This window comes from Balaenoptera ricei, chromosome 6 (genome assembly GCF_028023285.1).
Source record: "Balaenoptera ricei isolate mBalRic1 chromosome 6, mBalRic1.hap2, whole genome shotgun sequence".
Lineage (NCBI taxonomy): Eukaryota > Metazoa > Chordata > Mammalia > Artiodactyla > Balaenopteridae > Balaenoptera > Balaenoptera ricei.
This window is the reverse complement of record NC_082644.1, coordinates 84,225,481-84,247,141: the sequence shown is the minus strand read 5'-3', so window position 1 is coordinate 84,247,141 and position 21,661 is coordinate 84,225,481. Positions and strand designations below refer to the sequence as shown.

The window sequence follows — 21,661 nt, the reverse complement described above, 5'->3', positions numbered from 1 at the left end:
TTTATGGCTGAGTAATATTCCATTGTACATATGTGCCACATCTTCTTTATCCTTTCATCTGTTGATGGACACTTAGGTTGCTTCCATGTCCTGGCTACTGTAAATACAGATGCAATGAACACTGTGGTATATGACTCTTTTTGAGTTATGGTTTTCTCACGGTATATGCCCAGTAGTGGGATTGCTGGGTTGTATGGTAGTTCTATTTTTAGTTTTTTGAGGAACCTCCATGCTGTTCTCCATAGTGGCTGTATCAATTTACATTCCCACCAACAGCGCAAGAGGGTTCCCTTTTCTCCACACCATCTCCAGCATTTATTGTTTGTACATTTTTTGATGATGGCCATTCTGACTGGTGTGAGGTGATACCTCATTGTAGTTTTGATTTGCATTTCTCTAGTGATTAGTGATGTTGAGCATCCTTTCATGTGTTTGTTGGCAATCTGTTTAACTTCTTTGGAGAAATGTCTATTTAGGTCTTCTGACCATTTTTGGATTGCGTTGTTTGTTTTTTTGATATTGAGCTGCATAAGCTGCTTGTATATTTTGGAGATTAATCCTTTGTCAATTGCTTCATTTGCAAATATTTTCTCCCATTCTGAGGGCTGTCTTTTTGCCTTGTTTATGGTTTCCTTTGCTGTGCAAAAGCTTTTAAGTTTCATTAGGTCCCATTTGTTTGTTTTTGTTTTTATTTCCATTTCTCTAGGAGGTGGGTCAAAAAGGATCTTGCTGTGATTTATGTCATAGAGTGTTCTGCCTATGTTTTCCTCTAAGAGTTTTATAGTGTCTGGCCTTACATTTAGGTCTTTAATCCATTTTGAGTTTATTTTTGTGTATGGTGTTAGGGAGTGTTCTAATTTCATTCTCTTACATGTAGTTGTCCAGTTTTCCCAGCAACGCTTATTGAAGAGGCTGTCTTTTCTCCATTGTATATTCTTGTCTTCTTTAACAAAAATAAGGTGACCATAAGTGCGTAGGTTTATCTCTGGGCTTTCTATCTTGTTCCATTGATCTATATCTCTGTTTTTGTGCCAGTACCATACTGTCTTGATTACTGTAGCTTTGTAGTAAAGTCTGAAGTCTGGGAGCCTGATTCCTCCAGCTCTGTTTTTTCTTTCTCAAGATTGCTTTGGCTATTCAGGGTCTTTTGTGTTTCCATACAAATTGTGAAATTTTTTGTTCTGGTTCTGTGAAACATGCCATTGGTAGTTTGATAGGGATTGCATTGAATCTGTAGATTTCTTTGGGTAGTATGGTCATTTTCACAACGTTGATTCTTCCAATCCAAGAACATGGGATATCTCTCCACCTGTTTGTATCATCTTTAATTTCTTTCATCAGTGTCTTATAGTTTTCTGCATACAGGTCTTTTGTCTCCTCAGATAGGTTTATTCTTAGGTATTTTATTCTTTTTGTTGTAATGGTAAATGGGAGTGTTTCCTTAATTTCTCTTTCAAATTTTTCATCATTAGTGTATAGGAATGCAAGAGATTTCTGTGCATTAATTTTGTAACCTGCTACTTTACCAAATTCATTGATTAGCTCTAGTAGTTTTCTGGTAGCATCTTTAGGATTCTCTATGTATAGTATCATGTCATCTGCAAACAGAGATAGCTTTACTTTTTCTTTTCCGATTTGGATTCCTTTTATTTCTTTTTCTTCTCTGATTGCCATGGCTAAAACTTCCAAAACTATGTTGAATAATAGTGGTGAGAGTGGACATCCTTGTCTTGTTCCTGATCTTAGTGGAAATGGTTTCAGTTTTTCACCATTGAGAATGATGTTGGCTGTGGGTTTGTCATATATCGCCTTTATTATGTTGAGGTAAGTTCCCTGTATGCCTACTTTCTGGAGGTTTTTTTATCATAAATGGGTGTTGAATTTTGTCGAAAGCTTTTTCTGCATCTATTGAGATGATCATATGGTTTTTAATCCTTCAGTTTGTTAATATGGTGTATCACATTGATTGATTTGCATATATTGAGGAATCCTTGCATTTCTGAGATAAACTCCACTTGATCATGGTGTATGATCCTTTTAATGTGCTGTTGGATTCTGTTTGCTAGTATTTTGTTGAGGATTTTTGCATCTATGTTCATCAGTGATATTGGCCTGTAGTTTTCTTTCTTTGTGACATCTTTGTCTGGTTTTGGTATCAGGGTGATGGTGGCCTCGTAGAATGAGTTTGGGAGTGTTCCTCCCTCTTCTATATTTTGGAAGAGTTTGAGAAGGATAGGTGTTAGCTCTTCTCTAAATGTTTGATAGGATTCGCCTGTGAAGCCATCTGGTCCTGGGCTTTTGTTTGTTGGAAGATTGTTAATCACAGTCTCAATTTCAGTGCTTGTGACTGGTCTGTTTATATTTTCTATTTCTTCCTGGTTCAGTCTCGGCAGGTTGTGCATTTCTAAGAATCTGTCCATTTCTTCCAGGTTGTCCATTTTATTGGCATAGAGTTGCCTGTAGTAATCTCTCATGATCCTTTGTGTTTCTGCAGTGTCAGTTGTTACTTCTCCTTTTTTATTTCTAATTCTATTGATTTGCGTCTTCTCCCTTTTTTTCTTGATGAGTCTGGCTAATGGTTTATCAATTTTGTTCTCAAAGGACCAGCTTTTAGTTTTATTGATCTTTGCTATTGCTTCCTTCATTTCTATTTCATTTATTTCTGATCTGATCTTTATGATTTCTTTCCTTCTGCTAACTTTGGAGGTTTCTTGGTTCTTCTTTCTCTAATTGCTTTAGGTGTAAAGTTAGGTTGTTTATTTGAGAACAAAGGCTCTCTTTTTCACTCATGTCCCCTCCAGCAACTAGAAATTTATTGAGCAGTGGGGCAAATAAAGAAGTCTGGAAAATTTGATGGAAGATCAGAAAGCACTATTTTACTATTAGGGACACTGATGTTCTAAGGAAATTCTGGCCTTGCAAAAAGAACTTGTTTCTGAAAAGTTGATTTGAGAAGTCCACTGAAACACAAAGACTTCGGGTAGGTACTGCCACTGACTCAGCTTGCATGACAGAGCAACTTATCTCCCAAAGTTCATTGCACTGTCCCTCATGATATCATTAAACTTCAGTGTCCTAGAGGTTACGGGGGAAACTACTCCCTGTTTCATTGTGAAACCAAAGTCCAGATAGATTAAGCTACAGTGAGTAGCACAATCACTGCCATCATTCACAAAACGACTAAATTTCTGGAGGCAACAGTGGAAGCAAAACTGAGGAACTGGCCATCTGGCAAACTTCACTTCCACATCACTGATGCCCCTCCTCTATCCTCAATACATATAGTTCTTTTATATTTGAATCCCCATCAAAATATCCCAAAGACAGCAGTTGGTAAATATTGATATATCTCTTACTCCCAATTGGGTATTTACATTTTTAAAGAGGACTCTTAAAGACCAAAAAGTAATCGTAAAACTTGCAGCATCATGAGTGATAAAATAACTTTATTGGAAATGGGAAGAACCCTGACTATTGGTTTCCCAAACCACTTAAGAAACAGGCTTTGTTGATTAAGATAGTAGGGATAATCAGCTGTCCATTCACCATATCAAACATGTTTTTCACAATTTTAACACAAATCATTATGTCGTGATAAGCTATCCAATGGATTTGGTTAACTATGTTTCTTTCTAAGTATGTTTACATAATGTCTCACTCTCAAGAATCTGAAATAAGAAACACACAACCCTTGGTCACCCACTCTATTGTACAGTGCTAGATTCTGGGAATACTAAGAAATACAAGACATGCTTCCTGTCCTGAAGAATTCTGCATAGTCAAAATAAATAGTAAAGCAGATCATCATTTGGCCAGTACAAATCCCCACAAAAATGCAATAACATTACCAAAATCACTGTTTTTCTACTGGTTTCCCACTGCATTTAAAATAAAGACAAAACTTCTTAACAGGCCCATGAAAACCCATATGCTCTAGGTGACAGCCTTTTCTCTGGCCATAAGCCTACTTTCTCTCTCTGCTCCAGACATACCATCCATCTTTCAGTCCCTCATTCTTACCATTCTCCCTCCTTCCCCAGGGCCTTTGAACAGGCTTTTTCCTGAGCCTGGAAAAGTCTTCATTCCGCTTTCTCCCTATACAATTCCTTTCACTATCAGCACTCAGATCCATTGTAACCACCACCCTCCATTATATGCTTTCATTGCCCCCACGTGCCTATCCCCATATTTTTCACAGTAGCAAATCTTTTATTCATTACATAGTTATTTTATTAATATATTTCTCTCTACTCAAAGCTCCATGAAGGCAAAGATCATGTCTATTTTCTGCTTATCACTGAATCACTAATGCTTAGCATATAATAGTGGTTCAATAGATACTTGCTTAGATGAATGGATGAATGAATGAATACCTGGACTTCTATAAATAAATTCATTTATATCTCTTTTATTTGATAATAATAATTTCATATATAGTTATTAAAAGTCTAAAGTTCACTCAGCAAATATTTATAAAATTCCTACTATGTACCCGGCACTCTGCTCAGCACTGTAATACAAAGATACAGACATTGTCCCTATCCATGCTGCCTACTGAAGCAGATGAGTAAACAAATAATTACAACACAACATTCATTATAGATAAGAGAAATCCAAAGTGCTATGAGAGCACAGAGGCAAGAATTAACTCTGCCTGGGGAAGCTGAAGAAGACTTCTAAGGAATTGATGTTTGCGTTCTTGAAGAAGAAATAAAAGTGCAACGGGCAAAATAGTGAGAGAAGGCATTCTATGGAGAAAACGGAATGGGAAAGAAGTCAAAAGGTTTGAAGAGCTTAGGATAGGCATGGAAAAGCAAATAGTTCTGTACCACTGTGACTGAGAGTGCATGGAAAGGGAATGACTTGACATGGGATGGAAATTGTAGGCTGACATGAAGCGATGAGGACATGCTAAATCTAAGGTAGGAACAACCCACCCACATGGGACTGAATGGCAGTTAGTGGGAGGTACAGAACAAAGGTTTGGGAAAGTACTAAGAAAGAGAGAAATACCCTCATGGAAATGATGAGGGATATTTGGGAATCAGGGACTCCCTATCTCTGATCACTTTTTCAAAATCATACTTGATAGGACAGTGTTTCTCACACCTCCCTAATGGCAAGAATCACATGGCTGTTAAAGTACATATTCTAGGGACATATCCCAACCCTTCTGAATCAGCGTTCCCAAAGGAGAAACCAGGAATTCTGAATGTTTAACCAACGCTCTAGGTAACTTTTATTATCAGGGAAACATGAAAAACATTTTCAAAAGGAACTCCTATTCTACCTTCAGTTAGGCTCACCATCCTTTTCTTCAGCACTGTCCATTGGCCTGTCAAGAATGTGGCTGTCCAACAAAATATCAACTTCAATTAGCAATTAACACTGCTAATCGCCTGACTCTTATTTCCAATAGAGTGATAAAATATGACTGTGCTAGCATAGGGAAAATACAAGCGTAGTCAGCATATCACTGGGAGAACTGCATACACTACTGGAGGAAAATTTCAACTAATTATGCTCAAATATAAACTAGACTCTGTGTAGAAGGAAGAAAGCCCATGAACTTCTTCCATTAGTACAGTGGCTGATTTCTTAGGTCTGCAAATCCATTTGCTTCTCCCCAAGTGACTAACTATCAACTAAATCATCTGCTGAGTTCCCATGAGCTGTGTGGTTGACTACAAAACAACTGAAATGATTTCAATGCTTAGTCGTTGAGGTTTTCACTGACAGAGAATGAAGAAAGGATATACACTACGTAACACAGCCCAGTCTGTGTTTACCACACCCCCCCACACCCCGTACCGGAAAAAAACTCTTTCTGTGCTATTGAGGTATTAGTGTTCAGAATTTGAGTTGGCCACACTGTAATCATTTGAATAGCAGCCCTTCATTTAGCCTACACATTTCCTGTGACCAGCTGGATCATCGCCTGACTATCCACAATTGCAGATGCACATATAAACTTGGGTGCTGTGAGCCTGAACCACTTCTTTTTTTTTTTTTTAATAAATTTATTTATTTTTATTTTATTTATCTATTTTTGGCTGCATTGGGTCTTCGTTGCTGCACGCGGGCTTTTCTCTGGTTGTGGCGAGCAGGGGCTACCCTTCGTTGCGGTGCACGGGCTTCTCATTGCGGTGGCTTCATTTGTTGTGGAGCACAGGCTCTAGGTGTGCGGGCTTCAGTAGTTGTGGCACGTGGGCTCAGTAGTTGTGGCTCATGGGCTCTAGAGCGCAGGCTCAGTAGTTGTGGCACACGGGCTTAGCTGCTCCATGGCATATGGGATCTTCCCAGACCAGGGCTCGAACCCATGTCCTCTGCATTGGCAGGCGGATTCTTAACCACTGTGCCACCAGGGAAGCCCCCTGAACTGCTTCTAATGGGAAGCTTTTGCCCTTCTTGGGGATCCAGCTGGGTAACTGTCTCGAACCTTGGAACTCATTGAAAAGCAATACAGTGGAATCTGGGTTGTTTATACAATTTCCTTCATGGTTTTAGCTAAATAATTTCATATCTCTATGCCTCAGTTTCCTCACCTGCAATTCCTCACAAATGCTGTCTTTTTAGCCTGTATCATATAGTACTATAAAAAGAAAAGATGGTTTTAAGAGTTTTCTTGACAGGATATCAAAATTACATGTTGGCATGAAATCAAATTTAAATGGAAGCCTTATGTTTCAGTGGGCAAATATGTATAATCTGTTGTTTTTCTCATTTATAAATCAAATTAAATGAAGCTAAATTTACAACAGGCACCCTATCTGAGGCAAAAGAAAATTGCCGTGAGGGGGAAAATTTTGTTCAAAAGCAGAACACCTGAGAGGTAAATACTACTATGTCTATATTTTATCTTTCTTTCCTAATGACATTTGAATGTAAAATAAGATGCTCTTAATAAAAGATAACTTTTGAAGACACAAAGTTGAAGGTGACCAATTGGAGTAGTGAGGGCAGAGGGCAAATAACAGTGGTTAAAGATTAAATGGGAAATGAAGAGCATGTAACATTGTTATAGATAGGAAGAGAAAGGGAAGTAGCTGGGGGCAAAACAGGACTGCTACTTTGTTTTCAGATAATATAATCATGGCTGCCTTATAGTTTTCAGCTTTTCAAAATGAGGATTATGGGCTGATCATTCAAGAAATGTAATGTATATTTTCAAGAAATTTAATGTATGTTTTCAGATACATTAAAACGTATGTATATTAATTTTAATTTTTAAAAAAATTTATTGGAGTATAGTTGATTTACAATGTTGTGTTAGTTTCAGGTGTACAGCAAAGTGATTCAGTTATCATATACACAACTCATTCTTTTTCAGATTCTTTTCCCATATAGGTTATTACAGAATACTGAGTAGAGTTCCCTGTGCTATACAGTAGGGCCTTGTTGGTAATCTATTTTTTATATAGTAGTGTGTGTATGTTAATCCCAAGTTCCTAATTTGTCCCTCCTCTCCATGTTTCCCCTTTGGTAACCATAAGTTTGTTTTAGAAATTTGTGAGTCTTTTTCTGTTTTGTCAATAAGTTTATTTATATCATTTTTAATTAGATTCCACATATGAGGGATATCATATGATATTTGTCTTTCTCTATCTGATTTACTTAGTATGATAATCTCTAGGTCCATACATGTTGCTGCAAATGGCATTATTTTGTTCTTTTTTATGACTGAGTAGTATTCCATTGTATATCTGTACTACATATTCTTTATCCATTCCACTGTTGATGGACATTTAGGTTGCTTCCATGTCTTGGCTATTGTAGATAGTGCTGCAGTAAACATTGGAGTGCATGTATCTTTTCGAATTATGGTTTTCTCCAGATATATGCCCAGGAGTGGGATTGCTGGATGATGTGGTAGTTCTATTTTTTGTTTTTTAAGGAAACTCCACACTGATCTCCACAGTGGCTGTACCAATTTACATTCTCACCAACAGTGCAAGAGGGTTCCCTTTTCTCTACACCCTCTCCAGCATTTTTTGTTTGTAGGCTTTTTTTTTTTTAAAATATTTATTTATTTATTTGGCTGTGCTGGGTCTTAGTTGCCACATGCGGGATCTTCCTTGTGACATGTGGGATCTTTTAGTTGCGGTGTGCAGGATCTTTTAGTTGCGGCATGCAGGCTCTTAGTTGCAGCATGCAGGATCTAGTTCCCTGATCAGGGATTGAACTGAGGCCCCCTGCATTGGGAGCACAGAGTCTTAACCACTGGGCCACCAGGGAAGTCCCCGTTTGCAGACTTTTGGTGATGGCCATTCTGACCAGTGTGAGATGATACCTCACTGTAGTTTTGATTTGCATTTCTCTGATAATTAGTGATGTTGAGCATCTTTTCATGTACATTTTGGCCATCTGTATGTCTTCTTTGGAGAAATGTCTATTTAGATCTTCTGCCCGTTTTTTATTTGGGTTGTTTGTTGGTTTTTTTTTTTTTTTACATAGAGCTGCATGAGCTGTTTGTAAATTTTGGAGATTAATCCCTTGTCGGTTGCATCATTTGCAAATATTTTCTCTCATTCTGTGGGTTGTCTTTTCGTTTTGTTTATGGTTTCCTTTGCCATGCAGAAGCTTTTAAGTTGAATTAGGTCCCATTTGTTTATTTTTGTTTTTATTTTCATTACTCTAAGAGGTGGATCAAAAAAGATATTGTTGTGATTTATGTAAAAGGGTATTCTGACTATGTTTTCCTCTAAGAGTTTTATAGTGTCTGGTCTTACATTTAGGTCTTTGATCCATTTTGAGTTTATTTTTGTGTGTGGTGTTAGAGAATGTTCTAATTTCTTTCTTTCTTTCTTTCTTTTTTTGTTCATGTGGTATGGCTTGCAGGATCTTAGTTCCCTGACCAGGGATCGAACCCAGGCCCTGTGACTGAATGTGCTGAGTCCTAACCACTGGACTGCCAGGGAATTCCCCTAATTTCTTTATTTTACATGTAGCTGTCCAGTTTTCCCAGCACCATTTATTAAAGAGACTGTCTTTTCTCCATTGTATAGTCTTGTCTCCTTTGTTGTAGACTAATCGACCATAGGTGCATGAGTTTCTTTCTGGGCTTTCTATCCTGTTCCATTTATCTATATATCTGTTTTTGTGCCAGTACCATACTGTTTTGATGACTGTAGCTTTGTAGTATAGTCTGAAGTCAGGGAGCCTGACTTCAGCTCCATTTTTCTTTCTCAGGATTGCTTTGGCTATTCGGGGTCGTTTGTGTTTCCATACAAATTTTAATTTTTAAAAAAAGATGACTTCTTTCCCAAAATGTTGTAATGCTTATTTGGTAAAAGAGGTCTTGGGGAGTGAGAGCTACAAATATGGAGAGGGAAAAAGAGTAATTCCTGAGTGTTACTGAACAGTAGACAGATTTCTAAAAATACTAGAAATTGTACTTGGTAGACCAAATAGATACATTTAAATGAGGATACCAGGAAATGCTGGCCATTGCTTTGCGAATGGCCATCTCTAAATTTTACAGATATTATGTCCAGTCACAGAAAGATCCATGGGGTTTTCCAATGTTTCTTGCCCTTTGGTCTACAGTGTAATTTCTCAAAGAGTGTTTACAATGGATGATGATAAGAATTATACAGAAAAAAATAAAACAAGAGGGTCATGTTCAGAACCCATATATATGGACACTTGATTTATGACAAAAATGAAACTACAAGAAGTGAGGAAAGAATGTACATTACAATAAATAATGCTGGAAAAACTAGACAGCCACAAGGGGGAAAATTATGTTAAATCAAAGACATTAAATAAAAAAGAATAATCCACACTGTGTATTTGACATCTCATAGTACAAAGCAGTGCTTCTCCAAGTGTGGCCCATGGACCACTTGCATCCAGGTCACCTGGGTGATACTTAAAGATATAGATACTTGAGCCTACCTTAGACTTGTTGGTTCTCTAGTAGTAAGACTTAAGAATCTGTATTTTTGTCTAACTCCCCTAGATGTTTTTTAGTACACTAAAGCTTGAGATTCACCAGCAAAGCATTTTGCAGTTAGAAAAACAACTATCTGAACCCCAGCTCTGCAAATTTATGGGCTAATTAATTAATCTGTCTAATGTAAGTTTTCTTCCCAGTAAAGTGGTGATAATAATAGCCTCATAGGTAAGTTGTGATGCCTGAATGAGATATTGCATATACAGTGCTTACCGTAGTCCTGGTTGATAACAGACACTCCATAAATGTTAAAATTACTCTCCATATCCAGTAAACCTGCTAAAAATGATGTGTTTTCAATCATAAACAAAAAATTTCCATTGTAAAGTTATAATTTTGTACTAGTATTACTGTATATAAAGGACAGTACCTTTCTCGAGCATACTGACATGTAAGTGGAGAGTATTTGATCTTGTGAACTTGTTTGGAGGTAACATCTAGACAATATAGCTATTCATTCATACACTTGCACCAAAAAAATTGTGGTCCCATCTAAAAGATGCAACCTTATGGGACTTCCCTCATGGCGCAGTGGTTAAGAATCTGCCTGCCAATGCAGGGGACACGGGTTCAAGCCCTGGTCCAGGAAGATCCCACATGCTGTAGAGCAACTAAGCCTGTGCGCCACAACTACTGAGCCTGTGCTCTGAAGCCCATGAGCCACAACTACTGAGCCTGCGTGCCACAACTGCTGAAGCCCGTGCGCCTACAGTCCGTGCTCCACAACAAGAGAAGCCACCACAATGAGAAGCCCGCACGCCGCAATGAAGAGTGGCCCTCACTCACCTCAACTAGAGAAAACCTGTGTGCAGCAATGAAGACCCCACACAGCCAAAAATAAATAATAAATAAATAAATAAATTTATCAAAAAAAAAAAAAAAAAAGATGCAGCCTTAGGTCTTGTGCATGTGATGCAATGAGGGACATCTGCCCCATGACCCCAATGAGCTAAATCACCTTGGGAATGAATGTATGGCAGATTAATTCATTCAGCAAACATTTACTGGAGGATTATGATGTTCCAGGTACTGTGCCAGACTCTGAGCATTAAGAAGAGAAAGATGTGGTCCTTCCCCTCCAGTAGCCCATAGTTTATGAGATGTTGCAGCATGTTATCTTCACATTTACATGTATTACACATGCAACAATTTCTTTACACATTAATTACACATTAAGATTTTTGTTAAATGGCTAGGAAACTGGAAAAGCCTGTTTTTTTCGGACAGGCTTTTTTGAATAAGGGAAAAGAAAAATATTAAACAGTACATTTACTGTACTTAGCTTCCTTTTCTCCTCCTGCCCCCCAAAGCGAACATTTTTCTTTGAAACTTTGAAAACAATGCTCCATTTTCTTCTAGCACCCAGCACTGCTGAAAGTAAGTGTGATACAATGAGTAAATGAAGGAAACTGCCCGGTGAAACAAAAGCTACCTTAGCAGCTTCTCTGGTCTGTCCACTCATCTCCTTGCTCTTCAGTACTCAGGGACTAACTATCAGTGCTGGAAAGTGGACAGCTACTTCAGAAAGTAATGGGGAGGGCTTCCCTGGTGGCGCAGTGGTTGAGTGTCTGCCTGCCAATGCAGGGGACACGGGTTCGAGCCCTGGTCTGGGAAGATCCCACATGCCGCGGAGCGACTAGGCCCGTGAGCCACAATTGCTGAGCCTGCGTGTCTGGAGCCTGTGCTCCGCAACAAGAGAGGCCGCGACAGGGAGAGGCCCGCGCACCGCGATGAAGAGTGGCCCCCGCTTGCCGCAACTGGAGAAAGCCCTCGCACAGAAACGAAGACCCAACACAGCCAAAAATAGATAAATAAATAAATAAATTTTTTAAAAAAGAAAGTAATGGGGAAAAGAGTTGACGAATCAGGGCCCGACTGTGCCCACTCATAACCAGGAACACCTGAGATTCAGGTGAGACGTTTTGCAGAGACCGTCTATACCAGATTCCTAGGATTACCATAACTAAGTTCCACCATAACAAAGTTGGGTGGCTAAAACAACATAAATTTATTCTTTTGCAGTCTGGAGACCAGAAATCCAACAGCAAGGTGTCAGCAGGGCCAGGCTCCCTCTAGGGGCTCTAGGGAAGCATCTGTTCCATGCCTCTCTCCTAGCTTCCGATAATTGCAGGCAATTCTTGATATTCCTTGTCTTGTAGCTGCATTGCTCTAATCTCTGCCTCAAACATCACATGGCCTTCCTCTCTCTGTGTCATCTCTTCTTATAAGAACACCAGTCCTTGGATTATAGGCTCAATCTATTCTAAGATGTTCATGTGAATTTGACTAATTACATCTGAAAAGATCCTATTTCTAAATAATGACATTCTAAGGTTCCGAGTGGATATGAATTTGGGGGAGACACTATCCAACCCAGTCCAGTCTCAGGAGAGCATGGTCTTAGGGGAAGGCGGTGATAAGGGTTAGTTGAAACGCAGTCAGGCAGCAGATGGGAGCACAGGCCAGGAGACAGAAACAGCTGCACGCTTAGCATCCAGCAGCACTGATCTATTCAGGATTGCCTTCCCACATGTTCCTACCTTCACTGACAGGGCCCACATGTCCATTTAGGCATAAGAGGCACAGGGTCAAGGTACCTTTAGGGGACCATGAAAATGTTTCAATCTCTTTTAAAATCTAAAGAAAAAATAAATATAATCCAACCTGGATTATATTGATATTTATATCAGTATAGTCATAACACACAATTTTTAATATTTTTTATGGAGGAGGGGGCTCAGGAGAGGCTAAAGTGCTTAAGGCACACAAAAGTCATAATGCAGCCCTATTTACCAATGTTCATGCTCTCTGGTGGAAATTTCCTCCCTCTTCCATCATCCATCTTACCCTTCAGGCCTCAATTTATGAATCATTTGTCTTGGGGAAACTTTCCCTGAGAAAATTTTCTCCTCCATCTCACCTCTCTTCCATCCCCCCACATACTCACACCTAGCTTGGTTTACGTGCTCCTTATGTGCATAGCTCTATCACTCCGTCTCCACGTTGTGTTACAATGACCCATTTCTATGGAGTCACTCAGAGACTAAATATCAGGTATCATTGTGATGCACACGCTATTGGTGCTCCACCTAGATCCACTTTGTCATTATCGTGCCTCAGACGTCATGAGTGCAAGGCTCACACTCCAAGCCTCCCAGAGAAACTGTCCTTGCCTGACAGAACTGTCTGGCAGTGCTTGCGAGCTCACATTAGCCTCTACTCATCCCCACCTCCAAGGGTGGTCCATAGCTAACCAGTGACCGATAGCAGGGTTGTAACAGCCCAGCCCCCTGGCCAATGGGGAGAATAACTTGTATGGTACCATTCACTCTCCAGAGTGTCCCATGAAATCACATCATAGCTTAGCTTCTTCCCCTGCCCTATTCTGTTTCCCCACCACATTTACAGCATTCCCTCAGGATTAAATGGCTTGCTAAGAATACCCACATCAATCTCTGCTTCTAGGGAGCATGACCTGAGACATTTTGAACTGCCAGGACCAGCATTAACAAACTGGCAAAAACTGTCTAATAGATGAACATATTGAATGAATGAATGAGTGGACAAATGAAGGAATAAATGTTGGAGAGACATAGAAGCAAGGATCAAAGACCTACACAGGCCTTTACAAGGGCTGAACTGATAATAAAAGAACTTCAGTCCTTGCTAAACTAACAACTTGAGCACAGGGAGAAAAGATAGGCATGTAGGCTCTAGAACAATGGCTTAAGACAGGTTTACTCACAAAAACTGGGGAAGAGTCTGACAATTAGACCTGAAGGACAACGCCTGCTGTGTGCCCGGTTAGTCACTTTCACATATACCAACAGACTAAGATGATATTAAGCCACCAAAACTGATGGAGATTTCCTTAAATTCTCTCAGACCTGACTGGCCCAGAGCTGGGGACAAAATGAGTTTGCAAGTTTGGATTATGAGGTTAGTTCCAATGAATATCTGGAAACGATGATTTGTTGATGAAAGGCTGCCTTTGAAGACCTGATACCTTGCGATAGCACCCTGGTGATCCTAAAAGTGTGATCCTCTGGAGCCAGTGTCAGACAAGCTGGGAAAATAAGAGAAGATTTCATGGCATGGAATTTCTATCATAGATATGGTTCTTTGTAATTTAAGCAGATCCTCTCAACCTTTGCAGCAGTTTTGGAGCTGAGCAGATGGCAGGGGAAGGCTTGACTAAGTGGTGAAGTTTCAGCTGCAAAAGGCAATTCCTAGAATGACAATTCAGAAACTCATTTCCCCCAACACTTATCATATTGGCAGAGGGTTCATGAATCTTTTTAGGAAAACGAGAAGGAAGCAGTGCATCAGAATAAGGCATCCTATGTTTGCTTAGGTTATATGGAAGCAAACACTACTGAATCCAATTCTTCCTCTGTGTTTCCTATTCCCAAGGCAGAGGGCCAGACTTGTTTGTAAATTAAATAATACCAAAAAAGCTAAAGCTCAGGGTCTGCAATCTAAAAGACCTCCAGCACACAAAGCAACTATTAAATACATTCTAAGTTGCTCCAACCCTGGCCGGCATTACAGACCCCTGTAGTGTCCAGCTATATCTTTTAAAGCCCCAACCCCCAGGCCATGGACTGGTACCGGTCCGTGGCCTGTTAGGAACCGGGCCGCACAGCAAGAGGAGAGAGGCGGGCGAGCAAAGCTTCATCTGTATTTACAGCCGCTCCCCATCGCTTGCATTAGCGCCTGAGCTCCATCTCCTGGCAGATCAGTGGTGACATTAAATTCTCATAGGAGCACAAACCCTACTGTGAACTGCACATGCGAGGGATCTAGGTTGCCCGCTCCTTATGAGAATCTAATGCCTGATGATCTGAGGTGGAGCTGAGGCAGTGATGCTAGCTCTGGGGAGTGGCTGCAAATCCAGATTATCATTAGCAGAGAGGTTTGACTGCACAGAGACCATAGTAAATCAGTTGCTTGCAGACTTATATCAAAACCCTATCAGTGAGTGGCAAGTGAGAACAAGCTCAGGGCTCCCACTGATTCTGCATTATGGTGAGTTGTATGATTATCTCATTATATATTACAATGTAATAATAATAGAAATAAAGTGCACAATAAATGTAATGTGCTTGAATTATCCCGAAACCATCCCCCTCCCCAGGTCTGTGGAAAAATTGTCTTCCACTAAACCGGTCCCTGGTGCCAAAAAGGTTAGGGACTGCTGTTATAAAGAAACAACGAGTTTGTAGAAAGAACATAATCTGGACTCAAATCCTGCCTCTGATACTAAATAACTATATTATCTTGAACAAATTGCTTTTCCTTTCCGAGCCTGTTTCCACAAATGTAACATGGGGATGGAGGTGGGGGAGGGGATAATAGCAATCTCAAAGGATTATTGTAAAAATTCAGTGTGATAATGTTTATGAAAGTAACTGGCAAACAGTAGACTTTAAACTCATATCAGTTCTTCTTCATTTCTATTCTGCCTAGCTTGGCAGAAGTTTATGTCAAAATAGCTGCGTTCTTTCAAACCATTTCAGCTCTGGCTCATCTATAATTTTTCCTTTATCTTCAAGTAACTTTAATATTAAAGTTTGAGTTCCTTGAAATTCCATAGCCCTTATTCTGTGTGAACGAAGCAATGAGGTCCGGCTTTTGGGATTTTAGTTTCGATCCTTTGCATTGTGTATGTAACAAACTATAAATGCATTCGATATTCAGAAACTGTAAATGTATATTTGCCGCAGACCGGCTGCAGAAAGCTAGAAGTTCCTGGCGGTGAGGGGTAAGGAACTGAAAAGCACCAGTATGGGGTCAGAAGGGCCAAGACAACTGATGGTTGCAAGGCTAGTTTATTCAAAGAGCATGAATGTATATATAGGTTTAGTACGGAACGAATACCAGACAACAAATCAGCAAACCTTGTATTTCCACATAATTCTGTCGCCACTATCTATGCGCCATTATCTATGCGCCACTATCTATGCATCACTATCTATGCGTCAGCATGCCTTATGGGCCATTCTTTGGAGATACAGACTTCCCCCTCAGGGCAGCACGTCCTTCTTCTGGGGAACAACCAGGGGCTCTTAGATCCAGAGCAGGCACCTGGAACGAAACTGGCCGCAAGCCATTTTCCTTTTTTACGCTCAATACCGCAGCGTCAGGAGTGCATACCAAGAAAGAGACAAGCAGTTCTCCGCAAAGCAGAAAGCTGAATAAGCTTACAGCTTGGGGGCCACCACATATATTGTCTTTTAGTGAGGACTGAGGACTGGTTGTTTTAATTCAGTTTAAATTACTCAAATGCAACAAAAGTGTTATCAACTGAGATTATTTCTGTGGCAAATAATAGAAAAGCTATCCAACTGGCTTTAAAAATTCAGGGAATTTACTAGCTCCTGTAACTGAAAAGTCCATAGGACTTTCCATGGGTTGGTCCCAGGCATGGTTTGGTCTAGGCTGGCTCAGTTTTTCTGCAGTTACCTCAGTTCTGTCTGCCTTCAAATGTTGGCTTTGTTCTTGGGCTGGCCTCATAAAATGACTGCCAGCAGCACTTATGGTGGTTCCGCAGTCACATCCAAGGGTAGAACAAAGGCCAAAGCCAGTTTTTGGAAACATCATCATACAAAAGTCCCAGGCTTCACTCTTACTGGACTATTCCAACACAGTGTCTGTAGGATGGGAACTGCTATGCTCTGACTGGCTTAAACCTGTATCAATCACTATGACAGGGAACTGGGATTATTCTGAGAGGCTTAGATCAAGCAGGACCCTCCTCTGGATCTGAAGATAAGGTTCATCCCTCCTAAAGTCCATGGTTGTCACTCAAGGAAGCTGAAATGGATGGTAAAGGAACAAATTCAATGTCTGCTAGAATTAAAAACTAAATTTTAGCAATTTAGTAGTGCTCCTAAATGTCTGGTTTTTCTTTTTGAAATTATCACTTATTTCACTACACTGAACTCTTTCCAAATAAAATATCACACTTTAGCATCCAAGGGCAATGTTACACTGAGAGTCAACTAATACAAGGCAAGACATCAGCAGGAATTTCAGGACATCAAGATGAGAGCTCTTCTTTCTTGTTTTTTCTCTCTCCACTTTCCCTTATTTTTGTCTCCCTCTATTTTCTCATGAAGTTTTTTCTCACTTTCTTCCATCTATATTCCTCTTTTTCTTTTCTTTTTTTTTCTCTTTTCTCTTTTTATTTTATTTATTTATTTTTAACATCTTTATTGGAGTATAATTGCTTTACAATGGTGTGTTAGTTTCTGCTTTATAACAAAGTGCATCAGCTATACATATACATATATCCCCATATCTCCTACCTCTTGCGTCTCCCTCCCACCCTCCCTATCCCACCCTTCTAGGTGGTCACAAAGCACCGAGGTGATCTCCCTGGGCTATGTGGCTGCTTCCCACTAGCTATCTATTTTACATTTGGTAGTGTATATATGTCCATGCCACTCTCTCACTTCGTCCCAGCTTACCCTTCCCACTCCCCATATCCTCAAGTCCATCCTCTACGTCTGCATCTTTATTCCTGTCCTGCCCCCAGGTTCTTCAGAACCTTTTTTTTTTTTTTTTAGATTCCATATATATGTGTTAGCATATGGTATTTGTTTTTCTCTTTCTGACTTACTTCACTCTGTATGACAGACTCTAGGTCCATCCACCTCACTACAAGTAACTCAATTTCATTTCTTTTTATGGCTGAGTAATATTCCATTGTATATATGTGCCACATCTTCTTTATCCTTTCATTTGTCGATGGACACTTAGGTTGCTTCCATGTCCTGGCTATTGTAAATAGAGCTGCAATGAATATTTTGGTACATGACTCTTTTTGAATTATGGTTTTCTCAGGGTATATGCCCAGTAGTGGGATTGCTAGGTCATATGGTAGTTCTATTTTTAGTTTTGTAAGGAACCTCCATACTGTTCTCCATAGTGGCTGTATCAATTTACATTCCCACCAACAGTGCAAGAGGGTTCCCTTTTCTCCACACCCTCTTCAGCATTTATTGTTTGTAGATTTTTTGATGATGGCCTAAATAGACATTTCTCCAAAGAAGATATACGGTCAGCCAACAAACACATGAAAGAATGCTCAACATCACTAATCATTAGAGAAATGCAAATTAAAACTACAACGAGGTATCACCTCACACCAGTCAGAATGGCCACCATCTTTTTCTTTTCTTAATATGCCTTTTAAAATATGCAAACATAACAGGATGTGAGATTAGACATTTCTTGATGTCTAACCAGGAAATTTTAGCTAGAGCCTCAAAGCTATCAAAACAGATCATCATCTAGGGACACGTCCTCTCAGAAATTATTAAAAGAGGTCAAACTCATCCATTGCTCACCTCCCCAGCAGCATATGAAAGAGAAAACTAGAGATTCATCAGAAAGAAAGTTCTTCAAAGGTGAATTTATATGTAGAGATGAGAAAGGGATGTCTTCACCCAGCCTGGAGCCAACTGAAGAAGCTTTCAAGTGAATCACTCAGAAAAGCCAGAGCTTGTCAGATAAGGGAGGCTGGTATCTTACTTACTTTAAGCTGGATATTTTAAAAATTCCAGGGGAATTCCCTGGCAGTCCAGTGGTGAGGACTCGGTGCTTTCAATGCCAGGGCCCAGGTTGGATCCTGGGTCAGGGAACTAAGATCCCACAAGCCATGTGGCACGGCCAAAAAAAAAAAAAATCCATAATACTGGAGTTTGGTGGGACAGGGTAGGAAAGGAAAGAGTGAAAGTACAGATAATGCCCATCTTTCCCACTGCCAAACCCCAAGCTTTGAGTCAGAATTAAGCTGAGGAGAGAGCAAAGAACTTGGGCGAAACTTTTAAACTGTATGCAGGATGGAGAGTCATTGTGTGGGGTTTTTTTTAGATTCAACTAGGTTCTCTAATACTTGAAAATATAACTCTTCAATAATAGCCAAACATGATTCTGCCTGAGCTGTTTTCAAGAGGTGAGGAAGCAAAAGTCCTAAAGCATGTTGTTAGTTGTAGGAATATTTAAAAAATGTTTTGCCTTACATTTTAATGTAAAGAAAAGAGTTGTTTCCTAATTGTACCCCCACTAAATTCAGTTTATGTAATAAACTTACTATAGGAATGCAAATTATCATATATGCATCTTCAATATACTTTCTCTGAGCATACCTCAATAATGCATCAGTGGGGTCTTCCAGGAAATGCAGAATTTTCATACAGAGCAATTGAGGAGTTTACAAAGATTTGGGGCAGTGGGAGGCTAAGGTCAGCAAACGGAGGAAGGACGGAGAAACACCAGAGGGAGCCTTAGAGAGGCCTGCAGAGAGAAGGGGAGGGAGTGGTCACCCAAGCCCAAAGAGGGATGGAGCTGAGCTTCTCTCTGATGTGCTGGTGCCTTGGATAGCAGCAGGCAAGGAAGCCCAGCCGGTGCTGGGCACAGAGCAGGATGGAGACCAGTGAAAAGCTCAGTGGGATTGGCAAATAGCAAATATTCAGCACATAGATTTCATTTTCTAAATTCTAATAAATATCATTGTAACTGATACAGAATACTCAAAGTACTTAAAACTGGTGATAAAGTAGAATTTCCCCATTGAGTCTCTTAGCAAAAACAGAATTACATTCCTCAAGGAGAAAAAATTAACCACAGGCCAATGAAATCGGCCTTAAGAGTATACAAAATGTATTTAAACACAAATGTTATTCACCTAAAATTCACCTAAACATGTGATAAAAGTTAATCACCAAAACAAATCTGGAAATAAAAATGCTGAAAATGAAAACCAAAGAAACAGTGACCCTATGTAAGATCACAAATAACAAGCCGAAGGCCCACTTCGCCCACGCTGACCTGGCAGCACAGACTATTAAAGTACCATCTCTTTCAACATCTTTGCTCAGACAGGTCCTCAATGGTATATTTTCTGACACCTAGGCAGTCTAAAATCATGATAAAGTCATCTGTATTCCTAGGAATACAGAAAGCTTTGTCATTCTTAGCATCTCAAAAGATCACTTCTTCCCTTTGCATCATTTTTCCATTACTCTCTGCATTCTTATCTTTGTGAACTTAGAGCAGGGCATCTAATTTTTCCACATCTTTGTTTTTTCTCACTGATTAAATAAGGACGCAAGATTTGTTCAACTCATTCTTTCCCCAACCTATCCCTCCAGTTGGTTCCCACATTCCAACCATACAACAGTCTTTCTCTCTCTGAACTCAACTAAGTGCAGAGTTCTGTGTTCTGTCATTGCTCTGCAAAAGCTTCCTCTCTGTCCCCATCACACACACATGCACACACACACACACACACACACACCCTTCCACCACTCCACCGTCCAAGGAAATCCTTCAAGGTCCAATTTAAATGTTATCTCTTCTCTCAACCCCCCACTAATCTTGCCCCATTCCACACCCCCAAGCCCAATATGATCAATAGAGTTGAATATCCCCTCTCCTCTGCTCACCTGGTACTTAGTCCCCTTAGAATGGTCTTTATTACCTACCTCACAGTTAGCTCTTTCGGTGACCATCTTCCCATTAGACTGATAGATCTTGGAGGCAGAAACCATGCCATTTATTTCTGCATCTCCAGTGGCAGAGGGAAAAGGTTTATGCCTAAAGAAAGAAACAAAAATATCTGAAAAGGTTTTCAAGATCTTTTTAAGGTTTTGTAAGCAATAGAAATAACCCCTGTGCACTCCCCTCTGCTCTACTGGTACATTAGGGCCAGGGCTACAAGGAGATAGATGGTGGACATGGACACAGGCTTCCCCTTTGACCAGAAATCAGGTCAAGGCCACCTCAAAATCCATCTAACACAAAGACAAGAACAACATGTAATAAATTAAAACCACCTTTTGCTACTTAATTCTTAGCTGTGTTCTACATGTCAAGTTGCCTTAACATGAGAGGTGGCTGTTCATTAATATCTTACTGTTTATTAATGAGCGCTATGTTTACAAAGTGGGTTGTGCTGCTACACATTTACACAGTTATAAATAAAGCAAACTGCCAAGAGATTAGCTGTGGAAGATCTGAGATTTTGTTTTCACAAGGACTCTCCCAGTCACTTCACGCTTATGGCAAATTCATGACTGTACCCTAAGGTCTATTTAGCCTAGACTAAGCGGCTGTCACCAGCCCCATTAATGCCGCAGCAAACTCAGTGGAGCTGCTTTCAGACCAGGGCGGAGAATGATGTCACTTTGCTTTTAATAGACACCATTCTGAAGTCTTTGCGTTTCCTTTGCAGTCAGCAAAGACAGACCCCAAGTTCAGGAAGAGAAGTTTCTGACTATAAACTTTCAAGACTTCCCTTCCTGCCCACCCGTCTCTTTTGAGTCATGTTGACTATGCTCAATAGATGGGTTACTCATGTACAGTAAGTTCCTATTATTTGCAACCCATTGTTCTCTAAAACTGCTTTGTAAACTATAAAGGGCTTTAAAAATTCACTTGTTTTCCTGCCTGAGGTGAGGACAACTCCTCCTCCAGCTGAAATTATCAGCACACAAATCACAACTATCCACCAGTGAGGACAGACTTTCCCTGATTTCTAAAGCAACATATTAAAGCGGAAAGAACTCTTTATTTAGTGAACTAAAGGCTTAGGTCCAAATTCTGGCTACATTACCAGGGCTTGGACTAACCTGAGGTGAACAAGGGGCCCAGGGAGCAAAATTTAAGGCAGCCCTCACTCTCAGATCTCCCTGGTCC

General features: G+C 40.0%; 1 long non-coding RNA gene across 1 annotated transcript in view; it reads right to left on the bottom strand.

The window, feature by feature from the left end:
- The window catches only part of LOC132367140 (uncharacterized), a 195,371-nt gene that overhangs the window by 5,533 nt on the left and 168,177 nt on the right, over positions 1-21,661 (bottom strand). The window contains exon 4 of the long non-coding RNA XR_009503703.1: positions 20,449-20,560. This is a non-coding gene — a long non-coding RNA (uncharacterized LOC132367140). The remainder of the gene's footprint in view (positions 1-20,448; positions 20,561-21,661) is intronic.